We start from the raw sequence: 15618 nt of genomic DNA, 5'->3' as shown, positions 1-15618 counted from the left end.
ACAATCGCCTGATACATCTGACAAACAGACATATGTCTTAAGATGCTCTATAATTTCTACCTTGATTTGCAGATCAATTTGTAAATATTGGCCAATTTTACAATGTACTCACCCTCTGTTCCAAGAAACAATTAGATTTCCTTTCTCACAAAGTTGCAACATATGTGATAACGTAATTCAAGCTTCAAGCTTTCAGCCTGAACCTTTAATAAGCTCAGTAAAACACTGTGAAGAAAGTCCTTGGTGCACACTCAGAATTCAAGAAAATGCTATTACCTTACAATCTGGTAAATCTGTTCCCATAATCACAGACATTTCTTACAGAGTAACTTATTTGATTTATATTCTTAGCTGTCTGTGTAGGTTATTTTATATTGGAATGACCAAACACATGTTGCAGACTTGTTTGACTGAACACAAAAGCTGTCTTTGCACTTTAAAAATGGAATCACTGTTGGTTGCTCATTTTTTGGAACATCATCACACTTTTTCAGATATACGTTAGGCCATCTTAGCGATTATAAGAGAACATTGGCATGGGGGGAGGGGGGGATAGAGTCCTTAATTTGGCTCAAAAAGAACAATTTTGGATTTTTCATTTGAATATAGTTGCCCCTCTAGGACTCAACAAGGAAATTGAATGGGCTATATTCCTTTAATGGAGTTCACAATGATGTCATTGGGGTGTTCCCTGATGGCCATCTTTAAAAGAAGCTGCTCATTGCTAGTGCCTTTTGAGCGTTGGCAGCAAACGAGGAAGCCACTTGTAGCCAAGCTCTGTTGGTTACTGCTACGCATGCCACATTTAAGACAGTAGGTTTACCATGGCTATGCTTCTTGATACAAGGCTATTTTCCCGTGACAAATGGCATCAGATATGTTTTCTTTTTCCACCTGTTTTAAATGTTTTAAACATTTTAAATGTTTCTTAATGTTGCATATTTTTTCATGTTATTATGCAGAGAGCATAAGTCAGCATTTGTACAAGTCAGCATTTTTCTATGACAACTAAGTTGTGAAGCACAAATGTAGCATGAATATGGGTTAACAGGCTAGAATATTTTTCATCACAATTGAAGCCCCTGATGCAGGTTCTCTAAAACATAGTGCCATGTTGGGCACAGTGAAACTTTAATTTGAAATATAAGTGAGCTTATTTTTGATGATTTTGAGAATTGTGTTTCTTGTTGACAATGCACAAACTTTGCACAAATGTTTAATAAGCAATTAAAAAAAAAAAGCACACTTGGAACTATGATTACAGATGACCGTTCTTGTGGAGAAAAGTGTCCAACCAACTAACCGCTCCAGTGTTATGATGGTCCTTCAACAAATGAAAATTCTCATGTTGTATTGTGTTTTGTGCCTATCTGAATATTGAAATTCGAGCTGATGAGTGTTTTTAGTTTTTTGTTTTAGCTTCTGAGTTAGCCAGCTAAATGCTTTTGAATACGGACCTTTCTGTGTCTTGCTCATAGATTTTTGTTTGTCTGAGTGCTGTAATTTTGGTCTCTGGCTGCAAGTTCAGTGATAAGAATTCCCTTTGCATTGAGTCTGTATTCATCAAGAAGAGTGACCAAGACAACTTTAGTGCTAGTTTTGTTAGAGTAAGACCATAAAAGCACAATAACATAAGAAATTGTCATACTGGGACAGACCAAGGGTCCATCAAGCCCAGCATCCTGTTTCCAACAGTGGCCAATCCAGGCTACAAGTACCTGGCAAATACCCAAAAACTAAGTATATCCCATGCTACTGATGCTAGTAATAGCAGTGGCTATTTTCTAAGTCAATATGATTAATAGCAGATAATGGAGTTCTCCTCCAAGAACGTATCCAAATCTTTTTTAAACCCAGCTACACTAACTGTACTAACCACATCCCCTGGCAACAAATTCCAGAGTTTAATTGTGCGTTGAATGAAAAATAATTTTCTCTGATTAGTTTTAAATGTGCTACATGCTAACTTAATGAAGTGCCCCCTAGTCCTTCTATTATCCGAAAGAGTAAATAATTGATTCATATTTACCCATTTTAGACATCTTGTGATTTTAAATACCTCTATCATATCCACCCTCAGACGTCTCTTCTCCAAGCGGAACAGCCCTCAACTCTTTTGTCTTTCCTCATAGGGGAGCTGTTTCATCCCTTTTATCATTTTTCTCTCCCTTCTCTGTACCTTCTCCATCACAACTATACCTTTTTTGAGATGTGGCGCCCAGAATTGTACACAGTATTCAAGGTGCAGTCTCACCATGGAGCGATACAGAGGCGTTACGATATTTTACATTTTATTCACCATACCCTTCCTAATAATTCCTAACATTCTGTTTGCTTTTATGACTGTCGCAGCACACTGAGCTGACGATTTCAATGTATGATGCCTAGATATCTTTCCTGGGTGGTAGCTCCTAATATGGAACCTAACATTGTGTATCTATAGCATGGGTTATTTTCCCTATATGCATCACCTTGCACTTATCCACATTAAATTTCATCTGCCATTTGGATGCCAAATTTTCCAGGCTCACAAGGTCCTGCAGTTTAATACAATCTGCTTGTGATTTAACTACTCTGAATAATTTTGTATTATCTGAAAATTTGATTACCTCACTCATCATATTCCTTTCCAGATCATTTATAAATATATTGAAAAGCATGTTCCCAGTACAGATCCCTGAGGCACTAAACTGCCCACTCCCCTCCTCTAAGAAAATTTTCCATTTAATCCTGCTGTTTCCTGTCTTTTAACCAGTTTGTAATCCACGAAAGGACATCACCACCTATCCAATGACTTTTTACTTTTCTTAGAAGCCTCTCATGAGGAATTTTGTCAAATGCCTTCAGAAAATCCAAATACACTACATCTACTGGTTCACCTTTATCTATATGTTTATTAACCTCTTCAAAAAAGTGAAGCAGATTTGTGAGGCAAGACCTGCCTTGGGAAAAGCCATGCTGACTTTGTTCAATTAAACCATGTCTTTCTATGTGTTCTGTGATTTTGATCTTTAGAACACTTTCTATTATTTTTCCTGGCATTGAAGTCAAGTTAACTGGTTTGTAGTTTCCAGCGTTGCCTCTGGAGCCCTTTTTAAATATTGGGGTTACATTATCCACCCTCATGTACTATGGATGATTTTAATGATAGTTTGCACATTTTAACTAATAGATCTGAAATTTCCTTTTTGAGTTCCTTCAGATCCCTGGGGTGTACCATCTGGTCCAGGTGATTTACTACTCTTAAGTTTGTCAATCAGGCCTACCACATCTAGGTTCACTGTGATTTTGTTCAGTCCATCTCAATCATTACCTATGAAAACCTTCTCTGGAATGGGTATCTCCCCAACATCCTCTTCAGTAAACCCTGAAGCAAAGAAATTGTTTAATCTTTCTGCAATGCCCTTATCTTCTGAAAGTGCCCCTTTATCCCCACGATCATCTAACGATCCAATTGGCTCCCTTGCAGGCTTTCTGCTTTGGATATATTTTAAAAAGTTTTTACTGTGAGTTTTTGCCTCTACAGCCAACTTGTTTTCAAATTCTCTCTTAGCCTGTCTTATCAATGTCTTACATTTAACTTGCAACAAAATCGGCCCTAACACACTGTACTCCAGAAACCTTAAATACAAGTACAAAATATTAAACAACTGGTTTCCTGGTCAATCTTATTGTCATTACAATATGCCACATAAACACAATTTGAATTGTAATGACAATAAGATTGACCAGGAAACCAGTTGCATAATATTTTTTACATTTAACTTGCCAATGCTTATACTTTATGCTATAGTATTCTTTTGCATTCTTCTTCCTATTTTTGAATGGTTTTAATAAATTATTGTTTTAATTTATTTTATTTAATATTACAAGAAATTAAATGAATATTCAATATAGTTAAATTTAATTTAATTAATTGTGATAGGTTCAGTTTAATTTAATTTTGCTATTTTGGAGTAGTAAGGGGCTTTCTTGAAAGCTAATTGGTTTTGCGTTTTTTACATTTTATTTTAGATGTATTGTCTAAAGTTATTTTAAGTTATTAAATTGCAATTATTTCTTTTTGTATTCTTTAGGTTATTGGGCTACCTTAAAACTATTACTGATGGCTCCTGAGAAAGGCAATCAGCAAGATTCTGTGGTGAGTCATTTGGATAAATATCGGTAAATGGTCATGCTTCTGGTAAACAGGCAACAACAAAAATAAAGTCCACTTTATTGAACAAGATTAATTGGAAGTGGTTTCTTCTGCTCAAGGGCATAGTCCTAGAAGGCTACTACAACTTCTGGCCTTGGTAGCTCAGAGGTAGAAGTATCCTCACATAGATATCTTTTTAATGTTCTTGCTCCTTTGGGTGTTCATTGTGACATAAGATCCTTCATGGCAAATATATTGATATATTATTTTTTTGGCAAGGGGTCAAGATTCTACTGTGGATAAATTTTTAAAAGGGGATGGATTTTAGCTGGAATATTAGGGGAAGCAAAACCTGAACTTTATCCAAATTTTCTTTATTATTCAGATTTAATTATTCAGGCTGATAAAACTTGTGGTGGACTGATCTGGTTAAATTATGATGAGCAGTTTCACAAAGGGTTAACAAAAGATAAATTTAATGCTTGGGGTTTTTGGGATGTAGATATTGGGCTGTCTGAAATGATGCCTGTCAGACCATGGTTCTTTCAGACTGTACCACCTCTTCCAAGTTTTGTGATTTCTGGCTTGGGTATCATGCCATAAAAAGAGTAGGGCAAATTTAACTTTATACGTAATCTACCTTATCCTTTGGGAAGAATGTTAATGAATTTTTAGACCTTGCTCAGTGTTCTGTTCAGTATGCCTCTTTTGATCAGACTATTGTGTTCCTTAGATGTTGTGGTCAAGGCTCTCTAAGGGCTAAATCAGATATAGAATCAACTATTTTTCTTTTACTGATGTATCCTGAATTATTCTGTCTTTTGGGCTTTAAATGTAATGTCTTATATATATATATATATTTTTTTTTTTATAAATGCTTGCTTATGGGGGTACTCTGTAGCCTGTTTTTATTTGGAAGCTTTTGCTTCTGTTTTTTTCATTAGGTAGTTCCACAGGAAGCTGGGTGTAACAACATAATTCACTATTTGGATGATTTTATTTTTGTGTGTCTGACTGGTTCAGATGGTTATGGATATTGGTGTCCACATTTGAGAGGATAGCAGAGGATTTAGGAATTCTGTTAGATAATAGGAAATTAGTGGGCACTTGCACAGTGCTTATTTTCCTAGGGCTTGAGAACAAGAACAAAAAGCCTTCCCTATATTAAAAACTGAAGTCCTAGAGAAAAACATTGAAGTGTTACCAGAAAAGAGAGAAAACCAATGCATGCAGAATTTCAAGATACATAACCAAAAGAAAAAGCAAATTGAGATGGATAACTCTGGCATCAGTGGCACAACTGCAAAAGGAAAGAGTGAAGTGAATAACAAATCTCAACTAAAGTCTCATAAGGAGTACAGGAAAAGCAATAATCTTAAAGAGAGTACCTGGAAAGCTATGACCACAAATGCTCATAGTTTGGGAAATAAAATACCAGATCTGCAGGCCCTAATGATAGAGGCAGAAGTGGACATTGTTGCTATCACAGAGACATGGTTCACAGAATCTCATGATTGGGATACGGCAATACCAGGCTATAACTTGTTAAGGAAGGACAGAGTGGATAGAAAAGGGGGAGGTGTGGCTCTTTATGTCAGAAACAATATCCAAGCATCTGAGCTACAAGGAAGTTGGGGCAAGGAAGAAGCACTATGGGTAGACCTAAAAACAGATGATGGAGCATCAATTTATATTGGAGTGGTTTACAGGCCCCCGAACCAAAAGGAAGAGCTGGACAGAGACCTGGTTGAAGACATCCATAAGATAGGTAAGAAGGGAGAAGTGGTGATCGTGGGTGACTTTAATATGCCAGATGTAGACTGGAAAATCCCATCTGCAGAATCTAAAAATAGTAGAGCAATAGTGGATGCCATGCAAGTAGCTTTGTTCAAACAAATGGTATTAGAACCCACGAGAGAAGGAAATATACTCGACTTAGTGCTCACTAATGCAGATAATGTCTCTGATGTCGAGGTGGGCACCCACCTCAGCACCAGTGATCATCAAACAATATGGTTTAATATCACTAAAAGAATAGGGAAAAGAACCACAAAGACCCGAGTTTTACAATTCAAAAACACAGACTTTGAGGAAATGGGGAAGTACCTAGAGGAAGAACTAAATGGATGGGAGAATGAGAGAGATGTGGATCAGCAGTGGATCAATCTAAAAGGAGCAATCACCAAGGCAACTACTCTTTATGTTAGAAATGTAAAGAAAAGCAAAAGGAAAATGAAACCTATCTGGTTCTCAAACGAGGTGGCTGACAAAATTAAAGCTAAAAGAACAGCATTCAAAAAATATAAAAGATCCCAAAGGGAGGAGCACAAAGAAGAATATTTGATTCAACTGAGGGAGACGAAGAAATTAATCAAGTTGGCAAAAAGTCAAGCGGAAGAGAGGATTGCCAAGGAGATAAAAAATGGTGACAAAACATTTTTCAGATACATCAGCGAAAAGAGAAAAGTCCATAGTGGTATAGTGAAATTGAAAGGTGGAAATGATCAATGTGTGGAGAGAGACGAAGAAATGGCAGAAATATTAAATGAATACTTCAGCTCTGTATTCACTAAAGAAGACCCTGGAGAAGGACCATTTCTACACAAGAAGCTGGAGGGTAGTGGAATAGATGAAAATCATTTTACAGTAGAAAATGTATGGGAAGAGCTAAAGAATCTGAAAGTGGACAAAGCCATGGGGCCTGATGGGATTCATCCAAGGATTCTGAGGGAGCTCAGAGATGTGCTGGCGGGTCCGCTGTGTGACCTGTTCAATAGATCCCTAGAAACGGGAGTGGTGCCGAGTGATTGGAGAAGAGCGGTGGTGGTCCCGCTTCACAAGAGTGGGAACAGAGAAGAGGCTGGTAACTACAGACCGGTTAGCCTCACTTCGGTGGTGGGAAAAGTAATGGAGTCACTGTTGAAAGAGAGAATAGTGAAATATCTACAGTCCGGAGAATTGATGGACCAGAGGCAGCATGGATTCACCAGGGGAAGATCCTGTCAGACAAATCTGATTGACTTTTTCGACTGGGTAACCAAGGAATTGGATCAAGGAAGAGCGCTAGATGTCATCTACTTGGATTTCAGCAAAGCTTTTGATACGGTTCCGCACAGGAGACTGGTGAATAAAACAAAAAGCTTGGGAGTGAGTGCCGAAGTGGTGACCTGGATTGCAAACTGGTTGACGGACAGAAGACAATGCGTGATGGTAAATGGAACTTTCTCTGAAGAGAGAGCGGTTTTAAGTGGTGTACCGCAAGGATCGGTGTTGGGACCGGTCCTGTTCAATATCTTTGTGAGCGACATTGCGGACGGGATAGAAGGTAAGGTTTGTCTTTTTGCGGACGACACTAAGATCTGCAACAGAGTGGACACGCCGGAAGGAGTGGAGAGAATGAGACGGGATTTAAGGAAGCTGGAAGAGTGGTCGAAGATATGGCAGCTGAAATTCAATGCCAAGAAGTGCAAAGGCATGCATTTGGGAGTGGAAATCCGAATGAACTGTATTCGATGGGGGGGGAAAGGCTGATGTGCACGGAGCAGGAGAGAGACCTTGGGGTGATAGTGTCTAATGATATGAAGTCGGCGAAACAATGCGACAAGGCGATTGCAAAAGCCAGAAGAATGCTGGGATGCATAGAGAGAGGAATATCGAGTAAGAAAAGGGAAGTGATAATCCCCTTGTACAGGTCCTTGGTGAGGCCTCACCTGGAGTACTGTGTTCAGTTCTGGAGACCGTATCTACAAAGAGACAAGGACAAGTTGGAGGCGGTACAGAGAAGGGCGACCAGGAAGGTGGAGGGTCTTCATCGGTTGACATACGAGGAGAGATTGAAGAATCTAAATATGTACACCCTGGAGGAAAGGAGGAGCAGGGGTGATATGATTCAAACTTTCAGATACTTGAAAAACTTTAACGATCCAAAGACAATGACAAACCTTTTCCAACAGAAAAAAATCAGCAGAACCAGAGGTCACGAGCTGAGGCTCCAAGGAGGAAGACTAAGAACCAATGTCAGGAAGAATTTCTTCACGGAGAGAGTGGTGGATGCCTGGAATGCCCTTCCGGAGGAAGTGGTGAAGTCCAAAACTGTGAAGCACTTCAAAGGGGCATGGGATAAATATTGTGGATCCATCAGGTCCAGAGGACGCATATAAAGAGCAGGTAGTAAAATACTGCACGGAGCGGCAGTAGCCACAGAGGCATTCACGGAGCGGGATGCCAGTGGCCAGTGGTAGGTGTCCACCTTCATGGAGCGGAAGGATGTAGGGCTGTCATCTCCCAATTAAATAAAAAACAAAAACAAAAAACAAAACAGGGATGGGATCCATCAGGTCTAGAGGACACATATAAAGAGCAGGTAGTAAAATACTGCACGGAGCGGCAGTAGCCACAGAGGCATTCACGGAGCGGGATGCCAGTGGCCAGTGGTAGGTGTCCATATAAAGAGCAGGTAGTAAAATACTGCACAGAGCGGCAGTAGCCACAGAGGCATTCACGGAGCGGGATGCCAGTGGCCAGTGGTAGGTGTCCACCTTCACGGAGCGGAAGGATGGAGGGCTGTCATCTCCCAATTAAATAAATAATAAAAAAACCCAGGGATGGGATCCATCAGTTCTAGAGGACGCATATAAAGAGCAGGTAGTAAAACACTGCATGGAGCGGCAGTAGCCACAGAGGCATTAACGGAGCGGGATGCCAGTGGCCGGTGGTAGGTGTCCACCTTCACAGAGTAGAAGGATGAAGGGCATCCATCTCCCAATTAAAAAAAGAAAAGAAAAAAAGAAAAAAAAACAGGGATGGGTTCATGGGCTTATAGGTATTACCAATTATTAGGCTTTTCAATATTTGATGATAGTTAATGTGACTTTCAAGGCATTCTTCACTTTCGGTGCATGTCCGGCATGACTCCTTGCTTCAATGACAGGGGAAAAGAAAAACTGATACTTCACACATTTCCAGCATTGCCCTCTGCTTCATGGCAGAGAGCTATGCTGCCGCTTACCCAACTAATCAAACTTAATATTTCACTTGGAAGCAGCTCCAGCACTGCTCTCTACATTAATGGTGGGGGTGAAAAGGGAATTAGAACATAAGGTTACTAAGAGCCAAGAGAAACAGTTAAGTATGAGAACAAATGTGTGAAGCTTGCTGGGCAGACTGGATGGACCGGTTGGTCTTCTTCTGCCGTCATTTCTATGTTTCTATGTTTCTATGTTGAGATAGATAGACTTTATGAGTATGTTGTCTCATTTGCTTCTTGATAAGGAACAGAAGTTAGTTCAATCCATTGATTTAGTTTGTTCAGCACATAAGTTGACTCTAATGCACATTCTGTCCTTAATAGGTCAATATAATTTTGCTTGTAGAGTAACTCCTATCCGCAGCAGGTTTACAATATAGTTTTGATGCTGAGATGACAGAGAGTAAAGTGACTTGCATAATATTAGAAAAATCAACAGTGGAATTTGAACACCGGTTTCCATGGTTCATAGGCTGCTGCTCTAACCACTGGCTATTCCTGCACCCCAGGGAAGGTTTTCAAAGCCTTTCTGAATTCCTTAGGAATTTTGAGTGAACATAAATGCAGTGGAATTTATTTCCATATGTCTGGATCTGCTATAAATAAACTTCTCTCCTAAGGAGCTGAAAGGTGAGCAATACGAGGGGATGGTATCTCAAGTGAATGATGACTAGAAGAGCACGGGGCTTTTGATGGAGTGTAGAATTTCAGGATTAAATTTATCCAAGGTGAAGTTATGTAATAAAGAAAAGTATGTATTATAAGACTGCTTGTATTGTATGCATTTTTTAACAGGTAGCTAATGGAGGTGCTTTAGCACTGGGGAGATATGTTCATGAAATTTGGTACAAGTGAGGAGTCAGACTGCCACATTTTATGTTAGCTATTGTGGTTTAATTATATAGGGGCTGATGCAATACAGTGCGCTAAGTCGAGCACACTGTTTAACCTACAGATGGATTCAGGTTGTGTAGGATCAACCTAATCCGCGTATGCAATAAGGGGATTAGCTCATCCACAATGCACATCCAATGTGCGCCAAAACTAATAGCACTCATCACATGCAAATGCATGTTGGTGAGGCTATTAGTTTCTCACCGGAAATTTTAAAAAAATGTGCGTCCAATATGTGCATTTTTGTGTTCAGAAATGAATGCCTACCTAGAGCAGGTGTTAATTTCTGAGCACTCCCAAAAGTTATACAGAAAAGCAGAAAGTACTGCTTTTCTGTACATCCACCCACTTATATCATTGTGATATTACTTATTGTGATATTAAGTAGGAGGAATGAAAGATTGAAAAAAAAAAAGTTTAAAAAAAATGTGGCACTGGTCAGGTTCAGGAAACGGATGCTCAGTTAACCAGCAACCGTTTTCTGAACCCGTGGCTGTGGTGCACGCTATCAAGGAGGTGCTAGGGGCACACCATCGAACCTAGCACCTCCTTGACAGTGCAACCCCTAATTAGAATATTGCATGGCACCCCAAGGAGAGGTGCCTGGGGCATGATAGGAAAGCGGGCGCTGAATACCACTTTCTGCCTGTTTTAATTTCATCGGCCCCATAATGTGATAAACCTATATAGAATGAGTTGCATTAATCAACACCTGAATGAATCAGGCCTAAAGTACTGATCAAAAGTCAGAGGGCCCTAGGAGTGCTTCTAGATGTCATAAAAGCTTAAGCTATGAAATTTGTTCAAACTACTGTCTTAATGTAAGGCTACTTCGGTAACGAAGTGTCAAAAATGAAACTAAGTTCAACACCTCAGATGATATTGGTAGAGTCTGGCCATCAAAGATAAGCTCAGAGGAGATAAAATCTAGTAATTTGCATCTAGAATCATTCTTTCTTTTTTTTTTTTTTTTATGCTTAGATAACTTATTGTGAGAAAGCCAGTTTTGGATAGAAGACAGACATAATGAGGTCAGGATGACTTTAATTGGAAAAATACTTGTAAATCATCTGCATCATTTTATTAGGATTTCAAAGCATGTTAAAGTGAATTTGTTTATATGGCATTCTTCTTATATGGGTTTTATGATGTCCATGTTTGAACTGTTCTTGCATTATCTAATTGGGTTTTTTTAAATTATTTACTGACATATCTGAGGGTATTGGTTTTGGAATTTATTATAAAGGAGCATACTGTGTTGAAGCTTGGCCTCAGAGCTATCATTTAATAGGTTGGACAAAGAATATAACTTTCATTGAGCTTTTCCCATTTTCAGTAGCCTTTACAATCTGGGGAGATGAATTGGTCCATTAAAAAATGGTCATGGATTCTGAAATCATAGGGTAGTTGAAGCAATTAATCATCAGTCAGAAAAATGTCCTTTGGCTGTGGATCTGTTTCAACTTTTAATGCTGCATTGTTTATATTTGAATGCAATTTTGGTTTCTAGGTACAGTATGTCCCAGTTGTACATAATAATATTGCTGATTCATTGTCTTGATTTCAGTGGTCCTGTCTTTAGTCATTTGTTCCCGGAGCAGACATTTACCTGACAAACATGCCAAAATAATTCTGGGATTTCATTCCACCTTCTTTAACATTTATTTTCTTCAAATGCTTGAAAGCATACAATAAGGCATGCAAATATTTTATGACGTAATCTTTGCATTATTCTTTGAATTTTGGTCTACTTTGGAATCTTAAATAGTGAATTGTATGCTTATAATAAGAAAATCAAAATGTCATGCATTCCTTTTCTGTGTCTTTAGCATAGCATTTCTCAACAGGTGTGCTGCAAGGTCCCTGGAGGCCTGTCATGGGGCCAGCAAGAGGTTTCTCTCTCCTCATCAGGAATTAGCTGAATATTCCTTAAATGAGCATGACAGGAAGCAGTTCTTGCCTCTTTATCTTCCTGGCCCAGTTAGAGGCTGGTCGCTCCTCTTTTATGTAGATCAGAATGAGACATCACCAACTCCTGCTTTTCTGGACCCAGCAGGACACGAACTTCATCTTCCCCCCTCCAGGCCAGGCAGTGATTCTTCTAATGCTTTCTTCACTGCATGGGTCCTGAACGTGACTGAGAGCAGGGGCAAGAGGGGAGCTGTCCATGTCCTACATGCATAGATCCATTGCTCAATTCTGCTGTTGTTGCCTCCTCCTTTTCCTTTCTTCAATGGTTCTTGCCCTCATCTGCAGCCAATAAGGAAGGAGGGAGATTCTGGACTGAATTGGAGACTTTTCTGCAGGCTGGCAGCCAGGAGAATGGGAAAATATGGATGCTGCTGGACAAATAAGGGTGGAGAAGAGAGGTGATATAAATGCTGCTAAGCAGGGAGTGGTGGGGGAAGAAAGGAGTTCAGGATATTTCTGAGTGGGCTGGTGGAAAGGAGAGGTTTGGGCAGGCTACTGACATGGAGGGGTGGGGAGAAAGTGTTATGAGCATGATATGTCAGAAGTCCAACGTCAATCTAGAAAATATATATTTTTGGAGAGGCCACATATTCCATAAAATCACATTGCGCCCCCCCACACACACACACACATACCTTTGCATCAAATTCACAGCAAATGATGCAGGATATGTCTGGGAGCCTAAAGCAATCTTAATATTTTGATATTTTGATCCTACTTTCAAAAGGGAACAAGGTTTATAAGAATAAGATGTGTGAGTGTGTGTATGTGTGTGTGTGTGTGTGACTGTGTGTATCCCAATAACTTTTGTTTCTGATTTTCTATCTAAGCCACATTTTCAGGAGGTGTCGGGGAGGGGGACATAATGATACTGGCAAGGTTTTGTTTTTTTTTCAGATCCACACATAGCATGTTTTTGTGTTTTGTGTATTCTCCTTTTATACTTTTATTGTAAATTGCCCAGATACAATAGATAATGGACGTGTAATTACATGTCCAACCTCCATAGTATCTGGACATGGTTCTGCACAGAAGACTTATAAATAAATTGTGTGCACTTGGTATGGATCCTAAAGTGACTAACTGGATTAGAATCTAGCTGAGTGGGAGGCAACAAAGCCTCAGGGATTGGTCCTTGGACCAGTTCTTTTCAAGATTTTTGAGAGCAACACAATAGGTTTGTCTTTTTGCTGAAAATACCAAAATCTGTTCTTATGTTCTTAGAGTTGACAGCAAGAAAAGAGTAGAAAACATGAAGCGGGATCTAGTGAAGCTTGAAGAATGGTCTAAGCCTGTCAACTAAAATTAAATGCTAAAAAAATGCAGAGCAATGCATTTAAGATACAAAAGCCCAATAGAAGGGTACAATATCGGAGGTGAAATTCTTCTATGTGCAAAGGAAGAGTGGGATCTGGGGGTAACTGTATCTGATGATCTTAAGGTAGCCAAACAAGTGAATAAAGCCATTGTAAAAGCCAGACAGATGCCTGGCTGCATAGGGAGAGGCATGGTCAGCAGAAAAAGGCAGGTGATATTATTATTGCCCCTGTATAGGTCCCTGGTGAGACTTCACTTACAATACTATATATAATTCTGGAGAAGGATATAAACAGAATGGAGTTAGTCCAGAGGGTAGCTACTAAAATGATCAGTGGTCTTCATTCTATAGCATATCTAAATATGTATATGCTAGAGTTAAGGTAGGATAGGGGAGATATGATAAAGACATTTAAATACCTCAACGATTTCCATGTTCAGGAGGTGAGCCTTTTTCATGAGATGAGGTTGAAAGGGGGTAGACTTAGGAGTAATCTTAGGACATATTTCTTTACAGAGAAGGTGGTGAATGCATGAAACAGCCTCCCAGTGCTAGTGCTGGAGAGAAAAACAGTATCTAAATCAAAGAAAATGTGGGATAAATACAGGGGATCTCTAAGAGGTGATAAGAATTATAATGCTAAATTATTTGGATGGATGGTCAGACTGGCTGGGCCATATAGTCATCATGTTTCTATGTTTCTAAATTAAATATTTGTGCAATATGTTTATGAGCATGTATGTGTCCTGAAAATTAAGCTGCTTTAGTTCTGACTGGAACTTCTTTATTATTTTTTTTCCTCAAAGTTGGCATATGACTTTCTGTTGTAAATTTGAATGGAGTCCAATATTTCCAATGCATAAGTGTCTGGTTCATAAAGTATTTCAGTAAAAAATGAACCATGAAGAATGAAATGAAAATGTTGTCCTAATTATATGCTTTGAAATGCCATTACAAGTTGAAACTTCTTTCTATACTGGCAATTCAACAGGTGATACAAATGAAAAAAAGAACAAGCTATTGTACCCCACAGTTGCCATGATAATCAGAACATGGTGAAACTGGCCCTGCTGTGAGTATATGCCTAGAGCTGTTGTGGTTCTTCCATTTATTCATGAATGTGTTTGATATATGACAGCATGGTAGTAGCAGTTTCCTGAACCGGCAAGTATAAACTCAAGAATTCCCATTTCATATTCAGTTTTAATCTGTAGAATTCTGGAAAATAACCAACAACTTGCTAAATGTTAATTAAACTTCTGGTGCAATAAAATTGAAAATAATGGTTAAATAGAAAGAACTGTCTTTTGTTTTTCTGTCCTCTTTATTGACATTGGATCTGATTGATTGCTGCTATTTAACGTGTGTGGGGGGGGGGAGGGGCAGCAGGTTGGCATGGAGATGGAGGCAGGAAACATAGATTTCTGTGTTCTAATGTGACATATGTGATTTTCTTCTGCACTTTGCTCAATGAGGAATGCTGCTCATTTTCTTCCCAGTCCTACAACTTTTCCACTGGATGCCAAAAATAAACATTATTACAGCAAATTTGAGTAAATGACTAATTATTATAAAGAGGCAATTAATTTCCCCAGAACAAAAAAATCTGTCAGTTATGTCATAAAGGAGAATGTGGAACCTTGAAAAACAAAACTGGAAAAAAGTAGCTGAAATGAAATCATTGAGAAGAACATTGGCGTTTACATAAATCAGAGGACTTGGTAAAAGACTTAGGGGGTCATTTTCCAACTGTTAGTGATTTGCAAATTTTTCATTCAGGGGGTGGAACAAATGTAAAGTAGGGAGGATTTATTGTGTACCATGAAACAGTGTTAGTGCAGCCAATAACTACACCTCTTTCATTTGTGTTACATTGTGTGCTAGAGTCTGGTAAAGGTTTGTTTGAGAGAGAGAGAGAGAGAGAGAGAGAGAGAGAGAGAGAGAGAGAGAGAGAGAGAACCTTGCTATAATACCTCCTCCCTAGACAGGTATTTGTATCCCTATGGGAGGCCCACCTTGTAACTCGAGGTGAGGGTTAAGTATTAGTGTAGGGGGGTAGGGGCCACTTTGACATTCAATGTAAGATGTACGAACAGAACAGTGGTCTCTTGTGAAGATTTGCTGGCCTTCGGAATGAGGAAACTCACTCCAAGATGAGATTTGTGCAAGGTTCTCTCAACCTAGCTTGATGTTACCCAGGTAGAGAGTCCCTCAAGCTAAGTTGAGAGAACCTTGCCCAAATCTCATCTTGGAGTGAGTTTCCTCACTCTG

Source organism: Rhinatrema bivittatum, chromosome 5 (assembly GCF_901001135.1).
Source record: "Rhinatrema bivittatum chromosome 5, aRhiBiv1.1, whole genome shotgun sequence".
Taxonomy (NCBI): Eukaryota; Metazoa; Chordata; class Amphibia; order Gymnophiona; family Rhinatrematidae; genus Rhinatrema; species Rhinatrema bivittatum.
Note: the sequence above shows the minus strand (reverse complement) of the source record.